This window comes from Rhincodon typus, chromosome 17 (genome assembly GCF_021869965.1).
Source record: "Rhincodon typus isolate 14 chromosome 17, sRhiTyp1.1, whole genome shotgun sequence".
Classification (NCBI taxonomy): Eukaryota; Metazoa; Chordata; class Chondrichthyes; order Orectolobiformes; family Rhincodontidae; genus Rhincodon; species Rhincodon typus.
In genome coordinates, this window is record NC_063348.1 from 60750280 (window position 1) to 60771897 (window position 21618).

Genomic DNA, 21618 nt, shown 5'->3' on the forward strand with positions numbered 1-21618 from the left:
TCTACCACCTCCGCTGGCAACGCGTTCCAGGCACCCACCACCTTCTGCGTAAAGAACTTTCCACACATATCTCCCTTAAACTTTTCCCCTCTCACCTTGAAATCGTGACCCCAAGTAATTGAGTCCCCCACTCTGGGAAAAAGCTTCTTGCTATCCACCCTGTCTATACCACTCATGATTTTGTAGACCTCAATCAGATAAGTGGACACTTGGATAAAAGTGATCTGACTGGCCACAGTCAGCATGAATTTGCAAATGCAAGATTGTGTTTGACAAACGTGTTGAAGTTTATTGAAGACAGTATGAACAAAATTGACAGAGGGGTATCAATGGATGTAATATGTTTGAGTTTTCAGAAGATTTTGATAAGGTTCCCCACAGGAGCTTGGTTAGGTGATGAACAGGTATGGATTAATGATTGGCTAACTGACAGAAAACAGAGTAAGGTGAAATGATCATTGTCATATTGCCAAGCTGTGACTAGTAAGGTATCATAAGTGTTGCTGCCTGTCCTCTAGCTTTCATAATCCATATTGATAATATGGAGGTGGGGACCAAATATAAGATTTACAAATGTGGAGATAATACAAAGATAAGCAGGAATGTGTATGGTGAGGAAGATGTAAAACGTTTCCCAAAGGATATGGACAGGTTTAGTGACTGAGCAAGAACAAAACAGATGGAATATAAAGTGGATACATGTGAAGTTATCCACTTTGGTAGGAGAAACAGATATGTAGAGTATTTCTTAAATAGTGAGAGTTTAGAAAGTGTAGATGTACAAAGTGACCTGGGTGTCCTTGTTGATAAGTCACTGAAGGTTAACATGCAGGTACAGCAAGCTATCAGGAAGGCAAATGGAACGTTAGCCTTTATCACTGGCAGATTTGAGCACATAAGAAATGAAATCCCAGTTTGGGTGCCACCAGAACCACTCAGCTCCTGATCTCATTACAGACTTGATTCAAACATAGAGAAAACAGCTGAATTCCAGAGGTGAGGGGAGAGTGACAGCCCTTGACATCAAGGCTGCATTCGGCCGAAAGTGGCATCAAGGAGCACCAAAAAAACCTGAGTCAATGGATATCAGGGGGTAAACTCTTCGCTAGTTGGAGTCATAGAGCTGTATACCATGGAAACAGACCCTTCAGTCCCATTCATCCATATCAACCAGATATTTTAAATTAATCTAGTCCAATTTGGCAGCATTTGGCCCACATCTCTCTCATCCCTTTCTATTCATATACCCATCCAGATGCCTTTTAAATGTTATAATTGTAGCAGCCTCCACGACTTCCTCTGGCAGCTCATTCCATACACACACCACCCTCCACATAAAAAAGTTACCTCTAAGGGAAAAGGCAGGAAAGTGGATTTGAAGATCATCAGATCAGCCATGATCTTATTGAATAGCGAAGCAGACTTGATGGGCTCAATGCTGTACTTCTGTTGCGATGCCTTATGATTTTATTAAAAAGGCTATGCCATTGATGGATATCACTACAGAGAGACCTTACAGCACTGGTCCACAACTCCTTGAAAGTGGAACCGCAGGCAGACAGGACAGCAAAGAAGGCACCGAAACTGGCAACCCATTTGTCAGTGCACTAAGAAGTGGAACTGGAAGGTCATCCCATGGCCACCCCTGGAATACTGCGCACTGGAATCCAGTCTCCCTGCTATAGGAAGGACGTTGTGAAACCTGAAAGGGTTCAGAAAAGAGTCACAAGGATGCCACCAGGGCCAGAGGACCCAAGCCACAGGTGGAATAGATCGGGGCCACCAACCACCAATGCCCCATTCCCCTGCTCTGGAGCGTCGAAGGCTGAAGGGCAACTCCACAGAGGTCCACAAAATCATGTGGGGTCATGGACATGGTAAATGGATAAGGATCCCCTCCATCAGGGCATAGGTTCAAGGTAGGGAAGAAGGTTTTGGTTTTTGGAGACCAGTTTTCTCAGCTCCACAACATCTCTGCAGGAGTTCCTCAGCATAGATTCCTGGCCCGACCATTTTCAGCTGCTTCATCAATGACCTTCTCTCCATCCTAATGTCAGAAGTTGCAATAGTTGCTGATGATTGTACAATGTTCAGCACCATTCACAACTCCTCAGATACTGAAGCAGTCCATGTTCAAGTGCAACAAGATCTGGACATGATACGTGCCTGGGCTGACAAGTTGCAAGTAACATTTGCGCCAAGCAATGACCATCTCCAATGAGAGACAATCTAACCAATGCCCCTTAACAGTCAATGGTGTTACTATCATTGAATCCCCCACTATCAATATCCTGGGTGTCATCATTGACCAGAAACTCGACTGAACTCACCACAAGCACAGTTGATACAAGAACAGGTCAGAGGCTAGGAATTCTGCAATGAGTAACTCACCTCCTGACTCCCTAAAGCCTGTCCACCATCTACAAGGCACATGTCAGAAGTGCGATGGAATACTCCCCACTTGTCTGGATGAGCGCAGCTCCTACAATATTCAAGAACTTTGAAACCATCCAACAAAGCCCACTTGATTGGTACCACATCCACAAGCATTCACTCCCTCCACCACCAACACTCAGTAGCAGCAGTGTGTACTGTCTACAAGATGCACTGCAGAAATTCACCAAAGATCCTCAGGCAGCACCTTCCAAACACACAACCACTTCCATCTAGAAGGACAAGGGCAGCAGATACATGGGAACACCATCACCTGCTAGTTCCCCTCCAAGCCACTCACCATCCTGACCTGGAAATATATCATGGTTCCTTCACTGTTGCTGGGTCAAAATCCTGGAATTCCCCCCCTAAGGGCATTGTGAGTCAACCTACAGCAGGTGACTGTGGCAGTTCAAGTAGACAGCTCACCACCACCTTCTCAAGGGGAAACTAGGGACAGGAAATAAATGCAGACCCAGCCAGAGAAGCCCACATCCCACAAGTGAATAATAAAAATTAAAAAGGTTATGAACCTTTAGAATTTTCTACTACAGAGGGCTGTGGAATCTCAGTTTTTATGTATGTTTAAAAAGTAGAGATTGATAGATTTCTGATTATCAGTAGTGTCCAGGGTTATAGGGACAAGATGGGTAATACCCCGTGAGGTATTCAATCATCAGTGACCATTTGAGTGGTGGGGCAGGTTCAATGGTGTACTGCTCTTCCAATGTTCACACGAGTATCTGTAAAGGTATTCCTGAGATAAGAGGGATGAATCTTCCTTTGTATCTGTTGCCCTTGTCCTTCTAGATGGAAGTGGTCATGGGTTTGAAAATGCTATCAAAGGTGTTATACTTCCATTTACTTGCTGAATTCTTTGTTGCAGCTGAACGCTAATCTCTTGTGGTTTATGCATGGGGACAACCAGACCTCAATACTGTAGCCTTCTGCAGTCTGTCTCTATTTAAAAACACTCTACAGTCAGTCTTACTAAAGTGCTCAACCTCATATTTTGCCACATTGTACTGAATTTGCCAAATTTTTGTTCACTCAACAGCAGATTTCCAGCAATCCAGAGAGGAGATAATTTCATTAACATAAGAGCAGTTTGAGGATATGTCAGAAAACATGTTTAATTAGGGCACGTTCCATAAAAGAATCAGAGGGTGGACTCGAGTCAATGTACAATTCTCAATGAAGCACAATTGTGTGCTATAGTCCTACACAATGCTCAGAAGTAAACTTTCATTTCCAGCTAAACTACTTTCAGTTTCCTGTAGTTTAATCTGGTGTGGCTTTATCATTAATCATTTACAAATCTTTTAAAATATTTTATTCTTGGAGACTGTTAGATATCCAGTTATATGACAGAACCCTTCTTGCATCTCTGTAGCATTGATTTCCGATTTTAACAGTCTGTGCATTTCACTTATCGGAGAATTAATCAACACCGTCTAACAACCCTATGTATAATCGCACGTCAGGAATGCTGCACCTTTCTGTGACATTGTCTGAATTCTGCTGCCTTCACTTTTCTTCAAAGAAAAACAGAATAAACATTTGCTAAGATATTTAGAGAACAATAGTTATGGTCATTCTTGACCAACTTCCATTCTGCGTACAATCACTGCTGATGTTTGTTGCATCATAAAATGTATCACTTCACACTTACTGATCTTGGGTTCCATCAGCTACATTTTAGTCCCTTCCTCAAACTCATTAATACTTCATTGCAGCTCCACCTGGTCTTTGAAAGAATTAATTAAACTTTGTACTTTGGTATCAGACATACAGGGAAGCCAGTTAGTTCAGTTGGAAGGACAGCTAACATGTAAGTCAGACTAATACCACACTGCGGGCTTAATTTCCATTTTGGCTACAACAGTCTTGGGATCTGCCTAACTGACGTCTCCCTAAAAGTGGAAGATAATAGAAACCTCTAACAAAAACCAACAGGGAAACTGATTCAGAACAAAACACAAGCAGCAAATAAATCAAAGCCCTGCATTTGGGCATCATGCATGGGACACAGATGAATGGATCATCCACATTAAGGTGTTTTATTTTACCAATTTAAGGAGAGGTGATGGCCTAATGGTATTATTGCTGGACTGTTAAGCCAGAGATCCAGGTAATGTTCTGGGACCCAGATTCGAATGTCACCAATGCAGGTAATGGAATTTAAATTTAATAAGTATCTGGAATTAAGAGTCTAATGATGACCATGAATCCATTGTCAATTATTGGAAAAACCCATCTGGGTCACTAATGTCCTTTAGGGAAGGAAACTGCTATCCTTACCTGGTCTGGCCTACATGTGATTCCAGACCCACAGCAATGTGGTTGACTCTTAATTACCCTCTGGGTAATTAGGGATGGGCAATAAATGCTGCCTGGCCAGCAACACCCTCAACCCATGAATGAATAAAAAAAAAATCCCAGTACTGCAGGTAATATCTTTGATGAGGATTATGTAAATATTGTCAAATCAACTATATCATCCTGAAACATCAAAGGAATCTGGATAAAAGCATTCAATCTAACAGGAACCAAACCTCTGCCAGACTTGGGACCATCAAAGTTCTGGAACACTCCAAGGAAGGGTCACCAGGCCAGAAACATTAACTCTGTTTTCTCCTCCACAGATGCTGCCAGACCTGCTGAGCTTCTCCAGCAACTTTGTTTTTGTTCTGGAACATAGGTTCTCTTATGGGAATAAATCAGTTAGCTCAGCATTTACTGATACAAATACAGTAAGTGCTGGAGAAACCAGCAGGTCTAGCAGCATCTGTGGAGACAGAAACGGAGTTTAACATTTTGAATTCAGTATAAATCATGCATGAAATTGCTGTCAGCTGTGTCAGGGCAACCAATTATCATTTCCCCAAACTGTCATTTTGGTGTAGACTTTAACTTGTCAAACACTAGCTTGTTTATTTCATACAGGAATCTCACAAGGATGTGGTCATTATTGCATCCCACTGTTACTGATAAGTGTAACTTTCAGCTTCACTGTTACTTTATGTTACAACTACAATCTTGTTCATTTCCATCATTATTACTGATCTAATTATGAAGTACAATGAGACGAAGATTAATTACACAGTAGAAAGTAAGATACTGCGATGACTTGCAGTTGCTCACCTGATTGTAAAGGGCACAGACATGGAGTGCTGCATTGCCCGAAGCATTCTGTGCTCCCATATCAGCCCCATAGAAAAGCAGGTGTTCCAGATGTTGAACATGACCATAACGACATGCCTAATAATCAGAAGGGTGATTGACATTATCATTCTGTGTTAAGATAATATACTCATTACTTCATCCATTAATTTTAATCTCCATTTACCCTACAAAGAGAACCACATGAGAGACAAAGGGTTACACCAGTTAGACAGGCATTAACAAAGGCTGATGGTTACGAATGAATCAACAACTTTTCTTTTTATCTGACACCCTCATAAATGAGGAAGGAATAAAACAAATTAGGAAAGTGAAAAGAGGGCAAGTAACCAAGGGAGGAGACAGAGAGCTGTAAATGGCCCAGGGTCTCCACCTCAGAACAGAACAGGATGTACTTAGGATGGAGAGGCCAATTGGAGGCAGATCCCGAGGGATGTTGGTTAGAAAACTCAAAGGCTGAGACTGAAAGAGTTCTAGAGTGCCTTTATATTAAACATGGAATTCTGATGAACAATCACAGCAGTCCGAGCGGCAGCAGGAGAAGATCGGGCTCGGTCAGGGCGAGGGCAGAAGCCGGTGGAACATTCACTGAACCCTGAGGTGGAGACCCTAAGATGACATTATGGATCAAAATTGATGCAGGGCAAGAGGATTGGCTGTTTGGAAACCGGCTTTAGTGATTGAGTGAGTAATTATGGGATTGAGATGGAGGGTAAAGTCCCTATTTCTGTGATTTGTAGGTTGCTAGGAATGGATGGGGAGGGAAGAGAGAGAGAGAGCGAGAAATGTGATTTGTGAGGAGTTGGTAAGGTTGTGTGATTGGTTCCTGGAGTGTTGTGTGTAGTTGGTAAGGGTCACAACAGCAGGATCATGTGATGCTGAGTGCAGGAATAGGAAGATGTGGCAGATGTACAACTAAAGGAATGAAGGAGGAGAGTGGGCCTTATATTTTTGAATCATCAGGGGAGGTGATGGCCTGTGGGTATTATTGCTGGACTGTTAATCCAGAGACGCAGATAATGTTCTGGGGACCTGGGTTCGAAACCCGCCATGGCAGATGGGAGAATTTGAATTCAATAAAATATCTGGAATTAAGAATCTAACGATGACCGTGAATCCAGTGTCGATTGTTGGGAAAAACCCATCTGGTTCATTAATGTCCTTTAGGGAAGGAAACTGCCACCCTTACCTGGTCTGGCCTACATGTAACTCCAGACCCACAGAAATGTGGTTGACTATTAACTGCCCTCTGGGCAATTAGGGATGGGCAATAAATGCTGCCTAGCCAGCGACGCCCATATCCCATGAATGAATAAAGGGAGGGAAAAAAAAAGCTTCTGGGGACCTGTAAAATCTGAATGGGTTGCACAGAACTGGAATGTGTCCAACATACTTGCTGTTACTGTTGGATGGTTTTAAACTAATTAGGCAGGGGAACTGGGCACAGATAGATGTAAAGTTGGGAGCAAGCTCCAATCGGATACAGAAGGAATACTATGACAGTCTAGCAAGCAGAGAAGACCTGAGCAGGATAAGGCACGTGGTAGGACCAGAAACCTAAATGGTATCTATTTTAATACTTGGAGCTTGAACTGGTCAGGAGGATGAACTTAGAGCATTGATCAGCACGTGGGAATATGGTATTGTTGCAATCACTGAGACATGGTTGAAGGAAGGACAGGACTGGCAGCTCAACATTCCAGGGGTTAGAAGTTTCAGGCACGATGGGAGGGGGGGATGCTGATGTGAGTGAAGTGGGGGCACTGCATTATTGCTAAAGGAAACTATTACTGCGGTAATGAGGCAGGATGTCATAGAAGGGTCTTCAAATGAGGCTCTGGGTAGAGCTTCGAAATAGAGGAACAGTTACCTTGCTGGGATTATACTCCAGGCCTCCCAATAGTCAGACACAGAGAGAGGATAAAGTATATGAGCAATAGAGTTATACAGTTGCAGCAAATTTCAACTTTGCGAACATTAACTGGATCACCTTAGTGTGAAAGGATTGGATGAGGTGGAAGTTTTCAAGTGCATCTGGAAGAGTTTGTACACAGTCCTGCGAGACTTGGGGCAGTGCTACAGCTAATCCTCAGAAATGAAGCCAGTCAAGTGGGAGTTTTTTTTAAAAAATAGTACAGTGAGAATTCACAGTCAGTCTGTTCTTCTAAGAGGGAAGGGCAAGGGCAGCAAGTGCAGGAAACCTTGGACAGGAAGGGATATTGTGAGTTTGATAAAGAAAAGGAAAGAAGCAGGTGTCAGGTGCAGTGCATTAAAAGCAGGAGTTTGGCCTTTGAAAAGTATCAGGAGTGTTTGAGGGGTCACAAAATATCTTTAGCAGATAAGATCAATGAAAACACCAAGGCTTTTTATAAGTATATTTCGAGTAAGAGGATTACCAGGGAAAGAGTGGGGCCTATTAGTTAAAAGGGGTAACATGTGTGTGGAGCCTGAGGACATGGGTGAGGTCTTAAATGAATATTTCACACCTGTATTCACAGAGAAGAAAGACATCGTAGCCAGAGATTTCCGTTGGGATGGCAAGGTTCTGGAACATGTTAATATTAATAAGGAGGAGGTAATAGACACATTAGCAGGCATAAAGGTGCATAAATTCCCAGGCAACGTTGACAGGTCTCCCAGACTACTGGGCCACAGGTGAAGTGCCAGCTGACTGGAGGATAGTTAATGTGGTTCCTTTGTTCAAGAAAGGGCAGCAGGGATACGGCATGGAATTAAAGGCCAGTTAGTCTGACATCAGTGGAAAGGAAATTATTTGGGCAGCACGGTGGCTCAGTGGCTAGACAGTGGGGAGGAAATGGCCTAGTGGTATTATCACTGGACTGTTAATCCAGAGACCCAGGTAATGCTCTGGGGACCTGGGTTCGAATCCTGCCACAACAGATGATGGAATTTGAATTCAATAAATATCTGGAATAAAGAGTCTAATGATGACTGTGAATCTGTTGTTGACTGTTGGGAAAAACCCATCTGGTTCACTAATGCCCTTTAGGGAAGGAAACTACCATCTTTACCTGGTCTGGCCAACATGTGACTCCAGACCCACAGCAATGTGGTTCACTCTTAACTGCCCTCCGCGCAATTAGGGATGGGCAATAAATGCTGCATAGCCAGTGATGCCCCTCATCCTGTGAATGAATAAGGGGGAAAAAAACACTGCTGCCACACAGCAGCAGGGACCTGGGTTTGATTCCAGGCTCGTGTGACTGTCTGTGTGGAGTTTGAACTTTCTCCCCGTGTCTGCGTGGGTTTCCTCTGTGTGCTCCGGTTTCATCCCGCAGGCCAGGTGGACTAGCCATGGTAAATTGTCTCATAGTGTCCAGTGATGTGTAGGTTAAGTGGGTTAGACAATGGGAAATGCAGGGTTACAGGAATAGGACAGAGGGGTGGTGTGGACTCGATGGGCCAAATGGCCTGCTTCCACACTGTAGGGATTCTATGATTCCATGAAAAATTTGTGAGGGACAGAATCAATCAACACTTGGAAAGGCAGGAATTGGTTAGGGATAGTCAGCGCAGATTTGTTAGAGGGGGGAATCCTGTCTGACTTATTGAAATGAATTTTTCTGAAAATGTGACTATATATATATATATAGATGAGGGTAGTGTAGTTGATGTGGTTTACATGGACTTCAGTAAGGCCTTTGACTAGGTCCCACATGGAAAACTGACCCTAAAGGTAAGAGCCCGTGGGATCCAAGGCACATTGACAAATTGGATGCAGAATTGCTTTACAAACAGGAGGCAAAGGATGAAGGTTGTGTTTGAGATTGGAAGCCTGTGGCTAGAAGTATATCACAGGGATTTGTGTGGAGACCCTTGCTATTTGTTATGTACATTAACAATCTGGATGTAAATATGGACGGTATAATTAGTAAGTTTGCAGATGAGATGAAAATTGGTGGTTGTTGTTGATACTGAGGAGCATGGTGTCAGGCCACAGTCTGATATTATTCAGCTGCTAAATTGGGCCGAGCAATGGCAGATGGAATTTAATCCTAATAAGTGTGAAGTGATGTATTGTGGGAGGTCTAATGAGAGAAGGATACGCAGAATGAATGACAGGTCCCGAGGGAGAACTGAGGAAGAAAGGGATCTTGACGCGCAAGTCAATAGATCCTTGAAGATGTCAGCACAGATAGATAGGGTGGTCAAGAAGGCAGATGATATGCTTGCCTTCATTAGCCAAGGTGTAGAATAAAGGAGCAAGGAGGTCTTGTTACAACTTTATATAATATTGGTTAGGCCACATTGTTATGCAGTTCTAGTTGCCTCACTATTGGAAAGATGTGATTGCAGTGGAGAGGGTACAGAGGAGACTCACCAGGATGTGCCAGGAACGAAAGTCTCAGTTATGAGGTGAGACTGGATAGGCTGGGTTTGTTTTCCCTGGACGAGAGGAGGCTTGGGGGGGTTTGGGGGTGGTGGGGTGGCGGGGTCTGATTGAGGTAGACAAAATTATGAGAGGTATAGATAGAGCAGATCTGAGGATCTTTTCCCCAGAGGGTATAGGTTTAAGGTGAAAAGCAAGTGGTTTAGAGGAGATGCGAGAAAGAATTTTTTTACCCAGAGGATGGTAGAAATATGGAACGTGCTGCCTGATTGGGTGATGGAGACAGATAATCTCAACATTTAATAAGCAGCTGGATGAGCGCTTAAAATGCCAGGATATAGTATGCTATGGACCAAGTGCAGGTAAACAGGTTAAGTATAGTTTGGTGTTTGTCAGTCGGCATAGACATGGTGGGCCGAAGGGCCTGTTTCTATGCTGTATGACTGTAATATATGCTAATTTTTCATATTCTTTTTGATGGGGATGTGGGTATCACATGAACTGAATGGTTTTCTGCACCACTTTCGAGAGCAGTTAGGAGTCAGTCACATTGCTGTGGATCTGGAGGTATGTGTAGGCCAGAGCAGGTAAGGGTGGCACATTTCCTTCCCTAAAGGGCATTACTGAATAAGATGAGTTTTTACAAAAACTGATGGCAGTTTCATCATCACCAATATGGAGATTAGATTTATATTCCACATAATTAAGTAAATTTAAATTTCACCATTTACTGTGGTTGGATTTGAGCTCCTGTCTCTAGTGAATCAGCCTGGACTCCTGGGTAACTAGTCTAGTCCCATTACTACAATGTCACTGCCTCCCGCTAATGTTTAAAGTTAATAGATGACAGGAAACAATGTTATGATGTTTGTCCTATAGACACATACCAGGAGCTGGGTAAATGGGTAGCTTGCCCCGACCTGTCAGGCTTTATGCTTTGCTTCAGACATCACTAGGTGTGCCCCCAGGTGCCCAGGCCTTTGAATCACACTCTTGGCTGTCAAGCAACTACCCTGACAATTTTTGCAGAAAAGAACAGAGTGATTGAGCCCAGGAATCTGGGAGAGCTCGCATGTTGCAAAGAGAGCAAATCTGTTGTGTTTGAAGCTGACAGCAGCTGGGGCGAGGGTGTAAGTGTAAAGCCAGGACAACAGGCTTGGTTCCTTTACTTCAGGTACTTCTCTTTCAACAAGTTATTGACTTATCAGTTCTTTCCTATTTGAAGGTGAAAAACAGACCAGTTGACTTAAATGCAGTTTTGAAGCTTTGGGATCCCTGTAGTGATTGCTGTCTTACTGGTCCATTTTGGCTCAATATGTAACCATCTCGACTTTGAGTTAAAAGGTTCAAGCACAGAGATGACAGCACAGCATCTCGGCTGGCAGTCTGGGTCTATGAATAAGGGTAAACTGACAATGTGTCTGTGTGCCATCAAAGGTGCAGTCGTTCTCAGAAGATCAAGTGAATTTTCTCTCCCTCGTCGTCTTGGAGAAAATTAGAATTAGTATAAGGATCAGGATGTACAATTAATGTATTGCAACACAAGTGTTTCCAATGTTAACGAAAGGGGCATGCTGCCTTGTGTTAAGCACATTGAGTGACTATACGCCTCAGCAAAAGGATCAGGTTTGTCTGGGTTAATTAGAACCAACCTGTACCTCTTCACACCAAAGTTCATTCTAGGTGCTAGAACTTGCCAGGGCAGCATGACTTGATCTAGGGGCTGGAATAGAGGAATGCTATCCCTTTCCACCAGACTCCAGCAAGGTGTCCAGACCAGAAGCACTGAGATGTCAATACCCTCTTGAACAGGAATGGATTGCCAGGTGGAAAATTTACAGATGCCCACTGTGCTACAAGAGCACTATTACTGAGTCCAATATTGCAGTATCTGTCATAGATCATCATAGAACCCCTACACTGTGGAAACAGGCCCTTTGGCCTAACAAGTCCACACCGAACCTCAGAGCATCCCACCCAGACCCCATCCCCCTATAACCCACCTCATCTACACATCCCTGAACACTATGGGCAATTTAGCATGGCCAATCCACCTAACCTGCACATCTTTGGACTGTGGGAGGAAACCAGAGTACCCGAAGCAAACCCACACAGTCACGGGGAGAATGTGCAAACTCCACACAGTCGCCCAAGGGTGGAATTGAACGCAGATCCCTGGCGCTGTGAGGCAGCAGTGCTAACCACTGAGCCATCGTGCTGCCCCAAAATATTCATGTGTCATTCTTTCCAAAACCCTGTTATTTCCTTTCCTTCCCCTTCATGCCCAAGAGGACACATTGTCCATGACTTGATGTTTCTACAATGTGTTATCCAAGGAAGCAATGTTATGATCAGTGTCAACACAGAGAATGGAAGAATTCCAGAGCAAGTTGACCAACCATTCACACTGTCAATGTCTGAAACTGGCATGTCTTGGAGTTGGATTATTAGAATTTGCAGAAATAAATTGGAGATTCCATCTTTGAAAGCTGTGCTATATATCAAAACCCATGTCTGGTCTATTTTTATTGACAGTTATTTATGAATATGGGCACCCCCATCTTTCTCCTGGACCAGGTTTGATGAAAAATGGTAGCAGTATGATGCCATTATTCTGATTGTGTCAATACAAGTCTCAACATTTATTTGTTATGGAGTCTATCTAAGGAAGCTACATCCCCTTCAAAAATAAAACTTCTTCTTCCAGTATTTCACTAGGCCATAGTGAAATGAACCAATCTCTTCTTTGAGACATGCTGGTATCCATCCATTTTCTCTTAGGATTGAGGAAAGACATGAAATCAATCATTGAGAATTACCTTCAAGTAGTTGTCATAACCAGCGCAGGGGATTGGAAGGGAAGCACAGCAACAGGCCAGTTAATTTGATCATTTTATCATCCTTCTGCTGAGACTGTTGTTCTGCTGTTTAGTCAATCTCACACACTTGTTGGGGACTTTATCTGTCTGCTATTGGTTTCAAAAATGTATTATTTTTACAGTCTAATCTCCAGCCTCATTTCAAGACCAAATTTAGATAAATTATGTAAAACTTATCACATTTTAATCCATACTTGAGATGTAGGCCTCCATCAGTAGACCCACATTAGCTACTATCACCGCTTTCTCATTTCCGAAAGGGTGGGCCTTTGTTTAAAATGGAGACACTGGTCAGGTCAGATCAGGGAGCAGCAAATAGCTGACTAAATCGATATAGAAATGGATCCACACAGACTACAAATCCAGAAAGAATACCTTGAATTAGCCAACAACCTGACAGCTTCATGATCAGTTTTACTGAGACTGGAATTTTGTTCTAATTTCTATCCTTCTAAAATTATACTCTCACACTGCCATGGTAGATGTGAAGAGGATGCTTCCTGCTGTGGGAGAATCTAGGGTCAGAGGAGTCAGAGTTTAAAAACAGAAATGTTGTTTCTGTCACTGACCAATGAACCTTTGGAACTCTGTTCCTCAAATGGCAGTGGAAGCAGAGTCAATGAATATTTTGGAGGCAGTTGGATTCGTGGTGAACAAGGGGTAAAAGGTTATGGGGCAGGAAATGAATGTGGAACACAGGCCATTATCAGATCAGCCTCAATCTTACTGAGTGGTGGAGCAGGCTGAAGGGGACTGATGACCTCTTTCTGTTCCTACATTTTCTGTTCATACAGTGGGATTTGAACTCAGGTTCTTTGGATTACTTCAAATCCAATTGATCAGTCAACTAATAACATGATCCTTACATGACCAAAACCTGTTAAAGTAAAGCAATCTACAGGAAAAGAGAAATCGCAAAATGTAATTACAAAGCCCTGAAAAGATGCTGTGGAATACTAGAGTCAGCTTAGTTAGTAACTTCATCTCAAGTTCCTGTCTGTTGTTTTTGTGGCTGTATTAAAGTCATTTACTTTAATTGAATGGACAGGGGAATTTCAGACAAACATGCAGCAGTATCCTGCTCAGGAGTGAGTGCATGCATTTGTTGGGCAAGACCATCTAAATGTTTGTTTTGGACAAAATTAATTTTGCTGTAGTTTGGAGTGGCATTGTACTGAAATGTACATTTTAAAATCTGTGACTGCCACCCTAAACCTGTGTTTTGACAGGTTTCTAGTGAAAGAGCCGTTGGGTTTAATTGAGAAGCAGCTCAAAATACATCACAAATAAGTGAATCTTTTGTCTCAGGAATATGCAAAACTAGTCAACTTAGTGTGACTTAGCACTTAAATGGGACTTACAACAGAATCCTGGAGTTAAGTGATTCAGAGGGGCCAGGGCGAGAGAGAAAGGGGTGTCCCATTGCTTTTACTTTTCCTAAACTTTGTTAGCCTCAGGAACTGATTCTTATTCTTCCACAGGAGAAGAGATTAGTTATTTGGTGAGTATTGATAAGTGGCTAGCTAAATGACTATTCCTATTTTTCAACATAACATATCAACTGTTTAATATATATATATATACCTGTATAAAATATTTTTAAAAATAATAAATGCATAATTGAATAATATAATTAAGTAGCTCCTTAGGACACATTAAGAACAATAGGAGAGGTGATGTATCAAGCTTGCAGCAGATGGCAACTCCTGGAGACTATTGTGATACAAGACAAACATGTCTGTAGAACCTCAGCTCAGAATTTATGAAGTGCCAGCTGAACTGAAGACACTGCAATGTAGCAGTGAGCAGAATAATGCCCTGGATTCTTTGTAACTGCAAAACCCTCAATGATGGACATTCTGAATTGCTCAGTATTCCAGGATAGGAGAGTATGACTGTCAGTAAGGCAGATGAGGGGAACCAGACACACGAGTGCAGGGGTCTCAGTCTTTGTAATTGTCCAATGGGTCTGAGGATCTTTCAGTTTGTTTAGATGAGAGTTAGGGCTGAACAGGGGATGAGCAAACTAATCATGGCACCATGCTATGTGCTGCCATTCAAAAGGGTGGAGTAAGGAGGAAAGTAATGGCAATAGAGAACCATAGGGAGACGGCATTGACACTTCTCTGCAGTAAACAGCATGTGTCCAGGTGGCTGTGTTGTCTCTCTGATGCCTGGGTTCAGTATCTGTTCTGGGCTGAAGAAGTATGTGCATTGGGAGAGGGAGGGTCTAGTCATGGTGGTCTAACTATGTACCAACAACATTGGCCAGACAAAGGAGGAGGTTCTACATACTCAATATGAGGAGCTAGGCACCAAAATAAGCAGTAATTTCAAGGTCATAATCTCTGGGTTATTATATGAGCCAAGTGCAAATTGGCATAAAACAAATAAGATTAGAGGAATGAGTGGGTGGTACAAAAACTGGTGTGGGAGAAATGGGATCTGGTTCATGGGGCACTGGCACCAGTCCCTAGCAAAGTGGGGTCTATACCAATGGGACGGTCTTCACTGGAACTGTGTTTGGGCCAGTGTTCTTGAAAACAGCATAATTAGAAAAGGGAGAGGAATTGAAACTAAATAGTGGGTGCATGGGAACAAACTGTAATAAATCAAACAATAGAGTCAAAGCCAAATAGAAAGGCATTAACGCAAGTAATTACAAACAAACAGTAACGGGAAGTGATACACAGTATGAATCTATGAGTCAATCAACAGATAAAATCATAATTTACTAAGAAAGTAAAAGGTTAAAACTAAACACTCTGTTCCTGCATCTACATAGAATTCACGGCAAAACAGATGAATTAAGAGTACAAATAGAAATGAATGAGACTGATCTGAAAACCATTACAGAGATATACATGCAAGATGATATGGATTGGTGCTTGAAACTTGAAAGATAGACCATAGTATGTAGGAGCAGAATTAGGCCATTCAACCCATCAGGTCTGCTCCACTATTTGGTCATGGCTGACATATTTCTCAACTCCATTCTCTTGTCTTCTTCCCATGACCTTTGATCCCTTTACTAATCAAGCACCTATCAATCTGTCTTAAAGATGCTCAATGACTTGGCCTCCAAAGCCCTCAACAGCAATCAGTTTTACAGAGTCACCACTCTCAGGCTGAAGACATTCTTCCTTATCTCAGTTCTAAAGGATCGTCCCTTCACTCTGAAGCAGTGTTCTTGGGTCCTAATCTCTCCTAGTAGTGGAAATATCCTCTCTACAGCCTCTCTATCCAGGCCTCTCACTATTTTTGAAGTTTCAATCAGATCCCCTCTCATCCTTCTAAATTCCATCAAGTACAAACCCAGAATCCTCAGCCATTCCTCATATGACATGCTCTTCATCCCCCTCTGGACCTCCTCTGGACTCCTTCTAACACCAGCACATACTTTCTTGGATATGGGGCCCAAAACTGTTCACAATATTCCAAATGTAGTCTGACCAGAGCCTTACACAGCCTCAGCAGTACATCCCTGCTCTTGTATTCTAGCCCTCTTGAAATGATGCTAACATTATATTTGCCTTCCAGCTGAACCTGCATGTTAACCTTAAAAAAATTCTAAACTAGGACTCCCAAGTCCCTTTGATTTCTGAAGACCTTTTAGAAAATAGTCAATGCTCTACTCTTCTGACCAAAGTGCATACGCTCACATTTTCCCACAATGTACTCCATCTGCTACTTCTTTGTCCGCTCTCCTAGCCTGTCCAAGTCCTTCTGCAGCCTCCCTGCTTCCTCAACTTGACTGTCCCTCCACCTATTTTTGTGTCATCTGCAAACTTAGCAACCATGTCCTCACTTTCTTTGTCCAAATCGTTAATATATGATGTGAATAATTCTGGTTCTAACATGGACGCCTGTGGAACTCTACTAGTCACCGACCCCTTATCCCCATGCCCTGCCTTCTGCCAGTCAGCCAATCCTCTATCCATACCAGTACCTTGCATCTAACACCATGGGCTCTGACCTTATTTAGCAGCCTCCTGGGTGGTATCTTGTCAAAGGCCTTTTGGAAATCCAAATAGAACATGTTCTGTGGCTCTCTTTTGTCTGACTTGTTTCTTCCTCAAAGGATTCTAACAGACTTGTCAGGTGTGATCTCCCCTTGACGAAGCCATGCTGTCTCCAACCTTTTTAACATGCACTTCAAAGTATTCCACAATCTCATTCTTAATCATGGACTCTAATATCTTATCAGTGATCAAGTTCAGGCTAACTGATTTATAGTTTCCTGTTTTCTGCCTCCTTCCCTTCTTAAACAGGCATGTTACATTTACCATTTTAGTGTCCTCTGGGACCCTCCAGTGATTCCTGAAAGATCACCCACCAATGCCCGACAATACCTCAGCTATGTCCTTCAGAACCCTGGGGTGTAGTCATATGGTCCAGGTGATGTATCCACCTTTAGATCCTTCAGTTTTGCCAGCACTTTCCCCTTAGTTTGGGCACTACACTCACTTCTGCCCCCGACTCTCTTGAAGTTTTAGTATGGTACCAGTGTCTTCCATTGTAAAAACTGGTGCAAAGTACCTATTCAGATCCTCCACAGTTTCTTTGTTTCCCATTAGTGCTTTCCCAACTTCATTTTCCAGTGGTCTAATGTCCATTCTTGCCTGTCTCTTACCTTTCAGGTAGCTAAAAAAAAAATACCCTTGCAATCTTCTTTTATATTACCATCTAGTTTAATCTCAAATTTCATCTTCTCCCAATTAATTACTTTTTTTGTTTTCCTCTGTTGGTTTTTAAAAGCTTCCCAATCCTCTGGCTTCCACTAATCTTCACCATATTATATGCTTTTTCTTTTGTTTTTATGCTCTCCCTGGCTTTCCTTGCCAGCCATGGTTGCCTCATCCTCTCCTTAGTGCATTTCTTCTTTCTTGGGATGAATTTCTGCTGTGTCTCCTGAACTACCCCCAGAAACTCCTGTCATTGCTGCTCCACTGTCTTCCCTGTTAGGTTCTCCTTCCAATTAACTCAGGCCAGCTCCTCCCTCTTGTCTTTGTAGCTACCTTTACTCAATTGTAATACTGTTACATCTGATTCCAGCTTCTCCCTCTCAAACTGCGGGGTGAATTCTATCATATAATGGTCACTGTCCCTTAGGGGTTCCTTCACCTTATGCTTCCCTAATCAAGTCTGTCTCATTACACATCACCAAATCCAGAATTACCCATTCTCTACTGGGCTTTTCCACAAACTGCTCCAAAAAAACATTGTGTCGGTATTCGACAAATTCCTTTCCTTAGGATCAGTTTACAGGATATTTTGGCATGACAGAAAAGTAGGAGAAGGTGAAGTGGGGGTTTGATAGATATTGATGGTGTTTCTACAATATTGAGAGGAGACCTAATTTCAGGAAACCAACATATGAAGCAGATGGGCAATGATAGCCTCAATGAAGTTGTCATAGAATGCTTTCAGGATAGTTTCTTGCAACTGCACTTTCTGGAGCTGACCAGAGCACTGACTACACTAGACCTGGTATTGTTCAGTGAGATGAGATTCATTAATGAAGGTGAAGGTGCTAGTAAGCAGCAGCAATAATAATATAACTGAATTTTATATTCAGTGCATCCAAGACTATTTTTAAACTTTGATAAGCGTAATTATGAGGGCATGACAGCAGATATGGCTAAGGTAGCAAATTAGTAAAAGGAAACATCAATGGAAATGCAGGAGTAGATGTTTAATGGAATATTTCAGAATATATAGAAAAGATACAATTGCAAAGAATAAAAAAGAGATTCAAAGTGAGGGACCCACCATCTGTGGTTAACTGGAAACATTAAAGATAGTATCAGACAAAAATTTAAGAGAGAATATAAGAGCAGAAAGATGAGTAGCAGATCAGAAAATTGGACAGAATACTAAAAACAGCAAAGAATGACCAACAGAAATTGAAGAGGAAAGGTTAGAGTTCAAGAAAAAGCTAGTTAGCTAGGGGGCGAAGTCAAGAAAAGCACAATCCACAAAGAAGTGGGATTGAGTACATTTTTGGAGCTATGGCTGACAAGTCCCCGGATCCTGATGCACTTCATTCCAGGGACTTTAAAGAAGCGGATAATGAGATAGATAATGCATTGATTTTAACTTTCTAAAGCCCGCTTGAATTAGTGAAGGTTCCATTGGATTGGAAAATAGCTAATGTAACGCTTTTATACAAAATGGGAAGGAGGCATAAAGCAGGAACTACAGACCAGTTCAGTTGACATGTCATAGAGAAAACGTTTGAAGCTATTATTAAAGGAAATTTCAGGTGGGTTGTTGGAAAAGTTCAGAGTAATCAGAGTCAGCATGGTTTAATGAAAGGGAAATCACTAACTGGAGTTATTTCAGGAGGTAATGTGCTATGGAGAAAGAGAAACGAGTCGATATACTGTACCTACATTGCCAGAAGGCATGTGCTAAGATGCCACATCAAAGGTTATTATGGTATAGGGGGTATAGATATTGGTATAGATAGAAGATTGGCTTACTAAGAGGAAGCAGAGAGTGTATAAGTCAATCTTTTACAAGTTGTTAAGCTGTAACAAGTGGTGTGTCACGGGGTAATGCTGGGATCTCAACTGTTTATTATGTGTATAAATGAGTTTGCTGAAGGTATTGAAGGTACGGGAACAAAATTTGTGCGTAGTACAAAGATAGGTAGGAGAGTGAGTTGTGAAGAGGACATAAGGAGTTCACAGAGGGATATCAATATCCCCTCAATATTCCCCTCAAAAACAAGTATACCGTTTTGGATACTGTTGGGGGGGACAACTTACCAGGGGTAAGCCATGGGGTACAGGTCTCTGGCACAGAGTCTGTCCCTGTTGCTCAGAAGGTAAGGGGGGAGAGGAGGAGAGCATTAGTCATTGGGGACTCCATAGTTAGGGGGACAGATAGGAGATTCTGTGGGAACGAGAGAGACTCGCGGTTGGTGTGTTGCCTCCCAGGTGCCAGGGTCTGTGATGTCTCGGATCGTGTTTTCGGGATCCTTAAGGGGGAGGGGGAGCAGCCCCAAGTCGTGGTCCACATAGGCACCAACGACATAGGTAGGAAAAGGGATGGGGACGTAAGGCAGAAATTCAAGGAGCTAGGGTGGAAGCTTAGAGCTAGAACAAACAGAGTTGTTATCTCTGGTTTGTTACCCGTGCCACGTGCTAGCGAGGCGAGGAATAGGGAGAGAGAGCAGTTGAACACGTGGCTACAGGGATGGTGCAGGAGGGAGGGATTCAGATACCTGGATAATTGGGGCTCATTCTGGGGCAGGTGGGACCTCTACAAACGGGATGGTCTACACCTGAACCAGAGGGGTACCAATATCCTGGGGGGGAAATTTGCTAATGCTCTTCGGGAGGGTTTAAACTAATTCAGCAGGGGGATGGGAACCTGAATTGTAGCTCCAGTGTACAGGAGGTTGAGAGTAGTGAGGTCATAAATAAGGTTTCAAGGTCGCAGGAGTGTACCGGCAGGCAGGAAGGTGGTTTGAAGTGTGTCTACTTCAATGCCAGGAGCATCCGGAATAAGGGGTGAACTTGCAGCATGGGTTGGTACCTGGGACTTCGATGTTGTGGCCATTTCGGAGACATGGATAGAGCAGGGACAGGAATGGTTGTTGCAGGTTCCGGGGTTTAGATGTTTCAGTAAGATCAGGGAAGGTGGTAAAAGAGGGGGAGGTGTGGCATTGTTAGTCAAGGACAGTATTACGGTGGCAGAAAGGACGTTTGATGACGACTCGTCTACTGAGGTAGTATGGGCTGAGGTTAGAACCAGGAAAGGAGAGGTCACCATGTTGGGAGCTTTCTATAGGCCTCCGAAAAGTTCCAGAGATGTCGAGGAAAAGATTGCAAAGATGACTCTGGATAGGAGCGAAAGTAACAGGGTAGTTGTTATGGGGAACTTTAACTTTCCAAATATTGACTGGAAACGCTATAGTTCGAGTACTTCAGATGGGTCAGTTTTTGTCCAATGTGTGCAGAAGGGTTTCCTGACACAGTATGTAGATAGGCCAACAAGAGGCGAAGCCACGTTGGATTTGGTACTGGGTAATGAACCAGGCCAGGTGTTAGATTTGGAGGTAGGTGAGCACTTTGGTGATAGTGACCACAATTTGGTTACGTTTACTTTAGCGATGGAAAGGGATCGGTATATACCGCAGGGCAAGAGTTATAGCTGGGGGAAAGGCAATTATGAGGCGATGAGGCAAGATTTAGGATGCATAGGATGGAGAAGGAAACTGCAGGGGCTGGGCACAATTGAAATGTGGAGCTTGTTCAAGGAACAGCTACTGCGTGTCCTTGAGAAGTATGTACCTGTCAGGCAGGGAGGAAGTGGTCAAGCGAGGGAACCGTGGTTTACTAAAGAAGTTGAATCTCTTGTCAAGAGGAAGAAGGAGGCTTATGTGGAGATGAGGCGTGAAGGCTCAGTTAGGGCACTTGAGAGTTACAAGTTAGCCAGGAAGGACCTAAAGAGAGAGCTAAGAAGAGCCAGGAGGGGACATGAGAAGTCTTTAGCAGGTAGGATCAAGGAAAACCCTAAAGCTTTCTATAGGTATGTCAGGAATAAAAGAATGACTAGAGTAAGATTGGGGCCGGTCAAGGACAGTAGTGGGAAGTTGTGCGTGGAGTCCGAAGAGATAGGAGAGGTGCTAAATGAATATTTTTCGTCAGTATTCACACAGGAAAAAGACAATGTAGTCGAGGAGAATACTGAGATACAGTCTATTAGACTAGACGGGATTGAGGTTCATAAGGAGGAGGTGTTAGCAATTCTGGAAGGTGT